This window comes from Argentina silus (assembly GCF_951799395.1).
Source record: "Argentina silus genome assembly, chromosome: 12".
NCBI classification, from domain to species: domain Eukaryota; kingdom Metazoa; phylum Chordata; class Actinopteri; order Argentiniformes; family Argentinidae; genus Argentina; species Argentina silus.
Genome location: NC_139666.1, coordinates 189177 through 201099, shown reverse-complemented (window position 1 = coordinate 201099; position 11923 = coordinate 189177). Strand labels below are relative to the sequence as shown.

At 50.2% G+C, this 11923-nt stretch overlaps 1 protein-coding gene across 1 annotated transcript in view; it reads right to left on the bottom strand.

Moving 5' to 3' along the window:
• Positions 1-4450: 4450 nt before the first annotated feature.
• Positions 4451-11923, bottom strand: part of LOC310813152 (obscurin-like protein 1) — a gene marked incomplete at its 5' end in the record, with an annotated part of 23956 nt that continues 16483 nt past the window's right edge. Inside the window, one exon of the mRNA XM_083682014.1 lies at positions 4451-4533. The remainder of the gene's footprint in view (positions 4534-11923) is intronic.

The following is an 11923-nucleotide window of genomic DNA, read 5'->3' as shown; positions in this document are numbered from 1 at the left end:
TTATCATCATCATCTACCCTACATCATCTTCATCATCTACTCTACATCATCTACCCTACATCATCTACCCTACATCATCTACATCATCTACCCTACATCATCTACATCATCTACCCTACATCATCTACATCATCTACCCTACATCATCTACATCATCTACCCTACATCATCTACTCTACATCATCTACCCTACATCATCTACATCATATACATCATCTACCCTACATCATATACATCATCTACCCTACATCATCTACATCATCTACCCTACATCATCTACATCATCTACCCTACATCATCTACATCATCTACCCTACATCATCTACATCATCTACCCTACATCATCTACTCTACATCATCTACCCTACATCATCTACATCATCTACCCTACATCATCTACATCATCTACCCTACATCATCTTCATCATCTACCCTACATCCTCTACCCTACATCAGCTACATCATCTACTCTACATCATCTACATCAGCTACATCATCTACCCTACATCATCTACATCATCTACATCATCTACCCTACATTATCTACATCATCTACCCTACATCCTATACCCTACATCATCTACATCATCTACCCTACATCATCATCTACATCATCCACATCATCTACCCCACATCATCCACATCATCTACATCATTTACACCATCCACATCATCTACCCTACATCATCTACCCGACATCATGTACATCACCTACATCATCATCTACCCTACATCATCGACATCATCTATCCTACATCATCTACATCATCTACTCTACATCAGAACATGCAGGAGGAGAGAGGGAACTGTTAGGAACTCTAGCGACAATCATTCAATGAAAAGTGTCGGATCTGTAACATTTAGGAATTGCAGTAATTTTAACTTTTTTTCTATTTGCCAACAAGACCATGATTCACTACAACGTGCCTTAAGGAAGTGCTGTCTCAACACAGGAAGTACTATCATAAACACAACAACACAGGAAGTACTATCATCTACACAGGAAGTACTGTCATCAACACACTCGAACAGCACTGCCATACAGGCACAGGAAACTGTTTAAAGACTGTAACTGAGAGACTCAGCCTCACGGTTTACCACAGTTGAATCCAGTCATCATCTACTGTCACATGTCACATGTCATTCTGTCTGTTATGATGTTTCTGTATGTTGTTTCTTTATCTTTCTTTATTTCTTTATGAACTTTCTTCATCACAACTGACTTAGCTGAGTGGAACCTTATCAAGAGGGTGTCATCATCCAGGAGCAGAAGCCTTTTGGTCTCCTGGAGGTTGGTCTCTCTGGAGGTTGGTCTCTCTGGAGGTTGGTCTCTCTGGAGGTTGGTCTCCTGGAGGTTGGTCTCTCTGGAGGTTGGTCTCCTGGAGGTTAGTCTCTCTGGAGGTTGGTCTCTCTGGTCTCCTGGAGGCTGGTCTCCTGGAGGTTAGTCTCTCTGGAGGTTAGTCTCTCTGGAGGTTGTTCTCTCTGGTCTCCTGGAGGTTGGTCTCCTGGAGGTTGGTCTCTCTGGTCTCCTGGAGGTTAGTCTCTCTGGAGGTATATCTCTCTGGTCTCTCTGGAGGTTGGTCTCTCTGGTCTCCTGGAGGTTGGTCTCTCTGGAGGTTGGTCTCTCTAGTCTCCTAGAGGTTGGTCTCTCTGGAGGTTGGTCTCTCTGGAAGTATATCTCTCTGGTCTCTCTGGAGGTTGATCTCTCTGGTCTCCTGGAGGTTGGTCTCTCTGGAGGTTGGTCTCTCTGGTCTCCTGGAGGTTGGTCTCTCTGGAGGTTGATCTCTCTGGTCTCTTGGAGGTTGGTCTCTCTGGTCTCCTGGAAGTTGGTCTCTCTGGAGGTTGGTCTCTCTGGAGGTTGGTCTCTCTGGTCTCCTGGAGCTTGGTCTCCTGGAGCAGAAACCCAGCTCGGAATGACTGTAACCTGGACAGACCGTTCAGCCTTGACCTGATGGACAGACCTACAGACCAATCGGATGGACAGACCTACAGACCAATCGGATGGACAGACCTACAGACCAATCGGATGGACAGATCTACCCGTGCCAGGATGGACATGATTGTTCTTGTATAGATATCAGATATCAGGACTTTAAGCCCTTGTTTTGATTTTGTTTTTAACAATGTATATACTGATAAATGTATGCACTCACTGCAATGTAAGTCACTTTGGATAAAAGCGTCAGCTAAATGGCATATATTAACAATGTTCATTTTACTGATGTTAAAATGTGTCATCATGTTTAATGTTTTTAGTTGAAATGGTATTGGTGAAAAACTAAATGTGCTAACTTGTAATCATTTGAGGATGTTGTACAGGAGACATGGCTTGTCATCTCCTATGTGTGACATTTGGTTTCAAGCACAATTAGTTTCCTCTTTCTAGAACGTGAACTTTGACCTTTTGTGATCTTATTCCATATCACAAGACGAATGCTATCATTGCCCTGTAGACGGGGGGGGGGGGAGCCAGACCTCCTGTGTTACATCTGCCCCCTCTAACCGTGTGTGTGTGTGTGTGTGTGTGTGTGTGTGTGTGTGTGTGTGTGTGTGTGTGTGTGTGTGTGTGTGTGTGTGCACGAGAGTGTGGGTGTGTGACTGCCCCTGTGTGCCTGCATATTAGGGTTAATAGAAAAACAGTTTAATTTGACGTAATATACAATACAATAATAATTTGTTTGTTTTTTACTGTATGCAATAAGAGTATTAACTTGTGCCCCCTAGTGGCGAGACTGGGGCTGAAAAGTCAATTAATTGCTGCTGATCAAGAAATCTAGAAGCGTTTGTACTTTGCAACAATAAAGCCTGTTTTATTGAAAGAAGTTCATCTTACTACAGTGAATGGTGCTCTATGGAGCTCAGCAGAACATGGGGCTGTTGGACACAAACAAAAAGAAAATGGAATACGGACATCACTTCATATGAAAACACTTCCATTATTATTATTATAATTATTATTAAATACAACGTCAGTTACCTCTGCATCGCAACAACGACTAACTGTGATTGATCTGATAAGATGATCGTTAGAAAGGACACTTCATTCTTCTGCTTTTCCTAAATTAACCCATTTTGGCCCAATGCATGTATAGTACCTCAGATCACTAGAAACACTCCTCACACCTCCACCTGCTTTCTCAAACAACAACAACAACAACAACAACTTCACAATGTAAAAAACGACATCTATACAACGGACAACTGATGAAAAATAGGCATGAAATTAATTAAATTATTAAACTAATGATTTTGACTTCAGTGGTAGTTCAGTGACCTTAGCCCTAGAGGTATCCACACTGCACGGCTCTTAGGCCAGGCCAGGGTAGTTAGTCTCAGTCTGACTGGTCTCTCAGGCCAGGGTAGTTAGTCTCAGTCTGACTGGTCTCTCAGGCCAGGGTAGTTAGTCTCAGTCTGACTGGTCTCTCAGGCCAGGGTTGGGTAGGTAGTCTCAGTCTGACTGGTCTCTCAGGCCAGGGTTGGGTAGGTAGTCTCAGTCTGACTGGTCTCTCAGGCCAGGGTAGGTAGTCTCAGTCTGACTGGTCTCTCAGGCCAGGGTAGGTAGTCTCAGTCTGACTGGTCTCTCAGGCCAGGCCAGTGTAGTTAGTCTCAGTCTGACTGGTCTCTCAGGCCAGGGTTGGGTAGTTAGTCTCAGTCTAAATGGTGACTGACAGAAGGACATAAGCACTCATTTAACTTTGACATGACAACATTTGATGCTTAGCCGATCCTATCCAGAGAGAGGTGCAAACCTACCCTATGCTTAACTACCCTAACCCTAACCCTAACCCTAACCCTATGCTTAACTCCCCTAACCCTAAGCCTAACCCTAACCCTAACCCTAACCCTAACCAGAGAGAGGTGCAAACCTACCCTATGCTTAACTACCCTAACCCTAACCCTAACCCTAACCCTAACCCTAACCAGAGAGAGGTGCAAACCTACCCTATGCTTAACTCGATGTCTAACTATTTGTCTAACTCTGTGTTTAACTCTATGTCTAACTGGGTCTAACTCTGGGTCTAACTCTGGGTCTAACTCTGGGTCTAACTCTGGGTCTAACTCTGGGTCTAACTCTGCTTAACTGCTTAACTCTGGTTGATCAGGTGAATTGATCTGATACAGAGGCTGGTGTGAATGTGTGTGTGTGTGTGTGTGTGTGTGTGTGTGTATGTGTGTGTGTGTGTGTGTGTGTGTGTGTGTGTGTGTGCACATGAACACAATCAAAACATACAAAACATTTCATTAACTTGTTGTTACAAACGTTGGTTCTAACTTCCCAACCCTTTTTAATAACTTCTGAAAATATCTTAACTTTGAAACCCCCACCAATTCTAATTTCACATTCCTAATGTTAAACTTATAATAATCTAATATTAACACAATAAACATATGATTGACTGAGATCACGTCAGTTTGTTGATTCTGTATCCAGACGATGCAGGCTCTCTCAGCGGTCAGAGGTCACCTCAGGGGTCACCTCAGGGGTCAGAGGTCACCTCAGAGATCACCTCAGAGGTCAGAGGTCACCTTGGCCTGTAGAAGGGCAAGTACAAACCAAGGTTAGAATCAGACCAATCAGAACTATTAATCTGTGTTTTGATTTCTGAACCAATGAGAGATTGTTGACTGGATGGATGATGTTAGCATGGGGAGGTTAGCATTAGCTCTGAAACCAGACTGCAGGTTTGATTGAACAGAGCCTGTTACAGCCTTGGCTCACTAGTTGACTGTGTCAGCGTTCTGTAACCGTAGGAACAGTGATTATTACTGATGGTTTAATAGGCCAGCAGAAGCTTTGATCATATTAGTTTAATACCAGGTGTAAATATTCTCTGAATGTTCTGAGTATTAACCCCAGCTAGTCAGCTCACAGGGGCCACCGCCATGAATCCCATGAATGAACATAAACATTATTCATTTATAGAGATAATAAAACGAGTAGTCCAGAGTCATGTCTCCAGATATAGACCTGTGCTGACCTAGATACCCCTGACCAGAGAGCCTCACACACCACACATAACGGACAGTATGTAGCACTGAGAGAGAGAGTGCGTGCGTGTGTGCGTGCGTGCATGCGTGCGTGCGTGCGTGCGTGCGTGCGTGTGTGTGTGTGGCATGTCTCGCCATGTGCTGCTAGAATGCCTACTCAGATTTAAAGACACAATCCGTAGTTTTATCTCTGGTTAGATATTAACCAAAGGTGCTCTATTAGATTGAGATCTGGTGACTGTGGAGGCCATTGGAGTACAGTGAACTCATTGTCATGTTCAAGAAACCGGTTTGAGATGATGTGAGCTTTGTGACATGGCGCGTTATCCTGCTGGAAGTAGCCATCAGAAGACTGTGGTCATAAAGGGATGGACATGGCCAGCAACAATACTCAGGTAGGCTGTGGCGTTTAAACGACGCTCAATTGGTACTAAGGGGCCCAAAGTGTGCCAAGAAAATATCCCCCACACCATTACACCACCACCTGAACCGTTGATACAAGGCAGGATGGATCCATGCTTTCATGTTGTTTACGCCAAATTTAGATTAGATTAGATTAGATTAGATTAGATTAGATTAGATTAGATTAGATTAAATTAGATTCAACTTTATTGTCATTGTGCAGAGTACAAGTACAGAGACAACGAAATGCAGTTAGCGTCTAACCAGAAGTGCAAAAAAGCAGAAAAGTGCAGTGTGAACAATTGTGGGGGGACATGCAGCGTTCGGCCTGTAGAGGGAGCTACAGGACCGTGGCCGGGGTTGTGTCGGCGAGACTTTTGTTGCACACCTGCTGCGAATTAAGTCTCGCCGGCAAATGTTTAAGATGTGTGTGCTTCTGCCATTTGAGGAGAGAGGCGAGGTGAGCTGGGAACGGCGAACGAGAGAGAATTAGGCTGTTTGAGAAGCTTTTGAATCCTAGGCAACCTGCCCAGTGGAGAGGCGAGGTGAGCTGGGAACGGCGAACGAGAGAGAGAGAGAGAGAGACGACGGCAAAGTCGCCGAGTTGTCATTGAGGAGGCTGGAAAGCCAAAAGGACATTGTTACCAGAACTGTGTGAATAAACGGGAGAGATTCCCTTGCCGTAGCGCTGCGTCTGCCTCTGTGTACAACGGACTTTGTTACATTGGCGCCCAACCTGGGACACAGAGGGAAGGCAGAATGGAGGCGTTGGCAGCGGCGATGGCGAGGATAGCGCTTGTCCTCGAGCGGCAGACGGCCCTGCAGCAGACCCAGCAGACGACGCTGGAGGAACTGACGGCGGCGAGGAGCACGGACGGTGCCCTCCTTCAGGACTTCGCCAGGGTCGGCGGGCCGGCGCCGGGGACCGGAGCGGCACCAGGTCCCCCCAAGGTCCAGTGCCACCGCCCCCAGGACCTCCAGACCGCCGTCGGACAGGCCGAGGACCATCTCTCCCTCCCACCGCGGGGGCCACAACGACCAACCCCGGCCCCGCGGCAAGGGGGGGGGGGGCAACGCCCAGGAGGAGCCGGGGGAGCAGAGGGAGAGAGGCCGGCGCCAGCCCCGAGGACGAGATGGCAGGGGCGCACCTATCCGGAACCGACCCCGGCCCCACAGGGAGCACCTCGAGCGACAGGGGGGGTGTGTTGGCGGTGCGGACGGCCGGGCCACGTGCAGGCCGAGTGTCGGGCGATGGACGTGGGACGGGTCGTCCGCATCGGCGACATACCGGGCCCTCCCCCCGGACCAGGAGCGGCGTATCGTATTCCGGTAAGGATACAACATGATACGCACCAGGCATTCTTGGATTCGGGCTGCATGCAGTCCATGATCCAGGAGCGCCTGGTTCGGCCGGGGGCATTGTGGAAGGCATCGAGGGTGCGGGTGAGGTGTGTGCATGGGGACATTCACGAATATCCGGTGGTCGCTATCGAAATTCATTTTGAGGGGAAAACCCATAGAGTACAGGCGGCGGTTAGCCCACGCCTCACGCATCCCCTGATTCTAGGTGTGGATTGGGAGGGGTTTCCTCAAGCGGTAAAGAGGGCTACCGGGATGCGTGCACGACAGCTAGGGAGGTGTGTGGCGTGTAATGTGCTCTGTGCCGAGGCGGCGCCTCGCGACACTGCCGGGGAGCCGGAGCCGGCGGGGGCGCCTCACCCCGAGACTTCCTCGCCGAACTATCCGCTGCTAGGCGACTTCCCCCTCGAGCAGTCTCGTGACGAGACCCTCAGATCAGCCTTTGACCAAGTGATAGCAATTGATGGTACTTTGATACGGCCAGACACAGTGCGCGCCCACCCCTATTTTGCGATTATCAGCGACAGGTTATATCGAGTAAGTCGTGACTCACATAGTCAGGAGGAAGTAACCCAGTTGCTGGTTCCCCGCAGCCGCCGCGAAATGGTCTTCCAGGCGGCTCATTTCAACCCCATGGCGGGCCATCTAGGGTATGACAAAACACTGCACCGTATAATGGCTCGATTTTATTGGCCGGGGATTCGGGCAGAGGTGCGTAGGTGGTGCGCATCCTGTCGGGAATGTCAGTTAGTAAATCCCCCGGCCATCCCACGGGCCCCCTTGCGGCCCTTACCATTGGTCGAGAACCCGTTCGACCGCATTGCGATGGATATTATCGGGCCATTTGAACGGAGCACACAGGGTTATCGATTTGTGTTGGTCTTGATAGATTACGCCACCCGATACCCCGAGGCAATACCTCTGCGCAATACCTCTGCCAGGAGTGTAGCGCAAGCATTGTTTCAAGTCATCTCCCGCGTGGGAATCCCGAAAGAGATTCTCACCGATCAGGGCACTAATTTTATGTCACGCACCCTCAAGGAACTGTATGGCTTGCTGAACATCAAGGCGATTCGAACCAGTGTTTACCACCCGGCCACGGACGGCCTTTGTGAGCGGTTCAATCGGACCTTGAAGTCAATGATCCGGAAGTTTGTCCACGAGGATAGTCGGAATTGGCATAAATGGCTAGATCCCCTGTTGTTTGCGGTGCGGGAAGTTCCCCAAGCTTCCACCGGGTTTTCCCCGTTTGAATTACTCTACGGCCGTAAGCCCCGGGGTGTCCTAGACCTGTTTAAAGAAAATTGGGAGGAAGGGTCTAGCGACAGTAAGAGTGAAATCCAGTACGTCCTCGACTTGCGCACAAAGCTCCACGCCCTAGGGGCTATCTCACGTGAGCATTTGCTGCAAGCCCAGGAGCGTCAGAAACGCCTGTATGACAGGGGGTCTACCCTACGAGAGTTTACACCGGGAGACAAGGTGCTCGTACTGTTACCCACCTCCAGCACGAAATTACTCGCGAAGTGGCAAGGACCGTTTGTGGTCACACGTCGCATGGGGGACGTGGATTATGAGGTTGTACGCTCGGACCGGGGGGATAGCTTGCAGGTGTATCACGTCAATCTCCTAAAAAAATGGAACGACGTGGTCACGGTTGCTCTGGCTACGGTAATTCCGGAGAGAGAGGAGTTCGGTCCGGAAGTCCCAAAATCGAAAGTTAGCACTCCGGTCGATATTGATAACCATCTCTCTGCTAGCCAGGCCGCGGACGTTGCAGATTTGCAGCTTAAGTTCGCTGACGTGTTCTCTCCCCTGCCCGGTCGGACTACGCTCATCGACCACCATATAGAAACGCAGCCGGGTTTAACGGTGCGCACGCGTCCCTATAGGTTGCCGGTGCACAAACGAAACGTTGTGTGCACGGAGTTGGAAGCCATGCTGGAGCTGGGTGTGGTCGAGGAGTCCCGCAGTGATTGGTGTAGCCCCATCGTGCTTGTCAACAAGCCAGATGGGACTATACGGTTCTGTGTGGATTATAGACGGGTTAATGCGGTCTCCAAGTTCGATGCCTATCCGATGCCCCGGGTCGACGAGCTCTTGGACCGGCTTGGTACGGCCAGGTACTTCACGACATTGGATTGCACGAAGGGATACTGGCAGATTCCACTCTCGCCGGTGTCCCGGGAGAAAACGGCATTCTCCACTCCGCTCGGGTTATTCCAGTTCACCGTGCTCCCTTTCGGGTTGTTCGGAGCCCCAGCCACTTTTCAGCGCCTCATGGACCGTATTCTGCGGCCGCACGCCGCCTATGCTGCGGCCTACCTAGATGACATTGTCATTCACAGTGACACCTGGCCGCAGCATGTGCGGAGTGTGGCTGCTGTTCTGCAGTCCCTGAGGCAGGCGGGGCTGACGGCCAACCCGAAAAAGTGCGTGATCGGGCGGAGGGAGATCCGGTATCTGGGGTACCACTTGGGACGGGGGGAGGTGCGGCCGCAGATTGAAAAGACTGCGGCCATCGCCACCTCTCCCCGGCCCAAGACAAAGAAGGAGGTGAGGGCCTTCCTGGGGCTGGCGGGATATTACCGCCAGTTCGTACCAGGGTTTTCGGAGCTGGCCAGTCCCTTGACGGACCTCACCCGGAAGGGTGCCCCGGACCCGGTCCAATGGTCGGGCCAGTGCCAGGGGTCGTTCGAGGCCCTTAAGGGGGCTCTTTGTGGAGAAACGGTCCTGTATGCGCCTGATTTTAACCTCCCTTTCTCCCTACAGACGGACGCGTCGGATAGAGGGCTGGGAGCAGTACTGACCCAGCGCGTGGAGGGGGCCGACCGGCCGGTGCTGTACCTGAGCCGCAAGCTGTCGGAGAGGGAGGGCCGGTACAGCACCGTGGAGAAGGAGTGCCTGGCCATCAAGTGGGCGGTCGGCACCCTCCGCTACTACCTGCTGGGTCGCGCCTTCACCCTCTACTCCGACCATGCCCCCCTCCAGTGGCTCCACCGCATGAAGGATGTAAACGCGAGGATCACCCGGTGGTACCTCGCGTTGCAGCCCTTCAACTTTTCCGTCGTGCACAGACCGGGTGCGCAGATGGTCGTGGCAGACTTCCTCTCCCGTGCAGGGGGGGGGGAGTAGGTCGTCGGCCGTCGGTTCCCCGGCCTGTGTCGGGCGGTGGGGGTATGTGGGGGGACATGCAGCGTTCGGCCTGTAGAGGGAGCTACAGGACCGTGGCCGGGGTTGTGTCGGCGAGACTTTTGTTGCACACCTGCTGCGAATTAAGTCTCGCCGGCAAATGTTTAAGATGTGTGTGCTTCTGCCATTTGAGGAGAGAGGCGAGGTGAGCTGGGAACGGCGAACGAGAGAGAATTAGGCTGTTTGAGAAGCTTTTGAATCCTAGGCAACCTGCCCAGTGGAGAGGCGAGGTGAGCTGGGAACGGCGAACGAGAGAGAGAGAGAGAGAGACGACGGCAAAGTCGCCGAGTTGTCATTGAGGAGGCTGGAAAGCCAAAAGGACATTGTTACCAGAACTGTGTGAATAAACGGGAGAGATTCCCTTGCCGTAGCGCTGCGTCTGCCTCTGTGTACAACAGACTTTGTTACAACAATATATACAGGTAGTGCAGTATATGAGCAGTATAAGTAGTGCAGTATAGTATAAGTATAAGTAGTGCAGTGTAAGCAGTATATGTATTAGCAGTAACATTATAAGCAGAGTAAATAGAATGCAGTATGAACAGTATAAGCAGCATATGAGCTGTATAAGTAGTGCAGTATAAGCAGTATATATGTATTAACAGTAACATTAAAGCAGAGTAAATAAGCAGAATAAATATGGAATGCAGTATGAACAGTATAAACAGATATGTACAGTGTGTACAGATATGTGCAGTGTATTAACAGTAGTATTAAAAGAAAAATATAAGGATATGTGCATTATGAACAGTATAGACAGATATGTACAGAAGAGCAGTAGTATGTAGTATAAGAGCAGTGTGTACAAGTGAAGATACAGGATGTACAGTTTATAGGAATGCTATAGGGTAAGAGTAGTACAATTGTCCGGGGGGGGGGGGGGGGGGGGTGTAGGGGTTGGTAGGTTGTCACCTAGGTGCAGAGTTAGAGTTCAGTAGGGTGACAGCCGCAGGGAAGAAGCTTCCTCTGAACCTGCTGGTTCAGGTGCGGAGAGACCTGTAGCGCCTCCCGGAGGGGAGAGGGGTGAACAGTCTGTGGTTGGGGTGAGAAATGTCCTTGACAATGCTGCGTGCCTTACGCAAGCATCGCTTGCCCTGGACAGCCTCAATGGAGGGGAGTGAGGAACCGGTGATGCGTTGGGCAGTTTTCACCACCCTCTGCAGTGCTTTCCAGTCAGAGGCAGAGCAGTTGCCATACCATACTGTGACACAGTTGGTGAGGATGCTCTCGATGGTGCAACGGTAGAAGTTCACCAGGATCTGAGGAGACAGATGGACCTTCTTTAGTCTCCTCAGGAAGAAGAGACACTGGTGAGCCTTCTTTATCAGGGTGGAGGTGTTGAGGGTCCAGGAGAGATCCTCAGAGATGTGGACACCCAGAAACTTGAAGCTGGTGACTCGCTCCACCTCAGTCCCGTTGATGAGGATGGGGGTGTGTGTGCCAGCTTTTGACTTCCTGAAGTCCACAATGAGCTCTTTGGTCTTCCTGGTGTTGAGAGCCAGGTTGTTGTCGTTGTACCACACTGTTAGGTGCTGGACCTCCTCCCTGTAGGCCGTCTCATCGTTGTTGCTGATGAGACCAATCACCGTTGCGTCGTCTGCAAACTTAACAATGGTGTTTGAGCCATGTACAGGTGTGCAGTCGTAGGTGAAGAGGGAGTAACACAGCCTTGTGGAACGCTGGTGTTCAGGGTGAGGGTTGAGGAGGTGTGGTTATGTAGCCTAACAGATTGCGGCCTGTTGGTTAGGAAGTCCAGAATCCAGTTGCAGAGGGAGGTATTGATGCCCAGTTCACTGAGTTTGGTGATCAGTTTGGAGGGGATGATGGTGTTGAAAGCTGAACTGAAGTCAATGAAATTCTGACCCTACCATCTGAATGTCGCAGCAGAAATCGAGACTCATCAGACCAGGCAATGTTTTTCCAATCTTCTATTGTCCAATTTTGGTGAGCCTGTGCGAATTGTAGCCTCAGTTTCCTGTTCTTA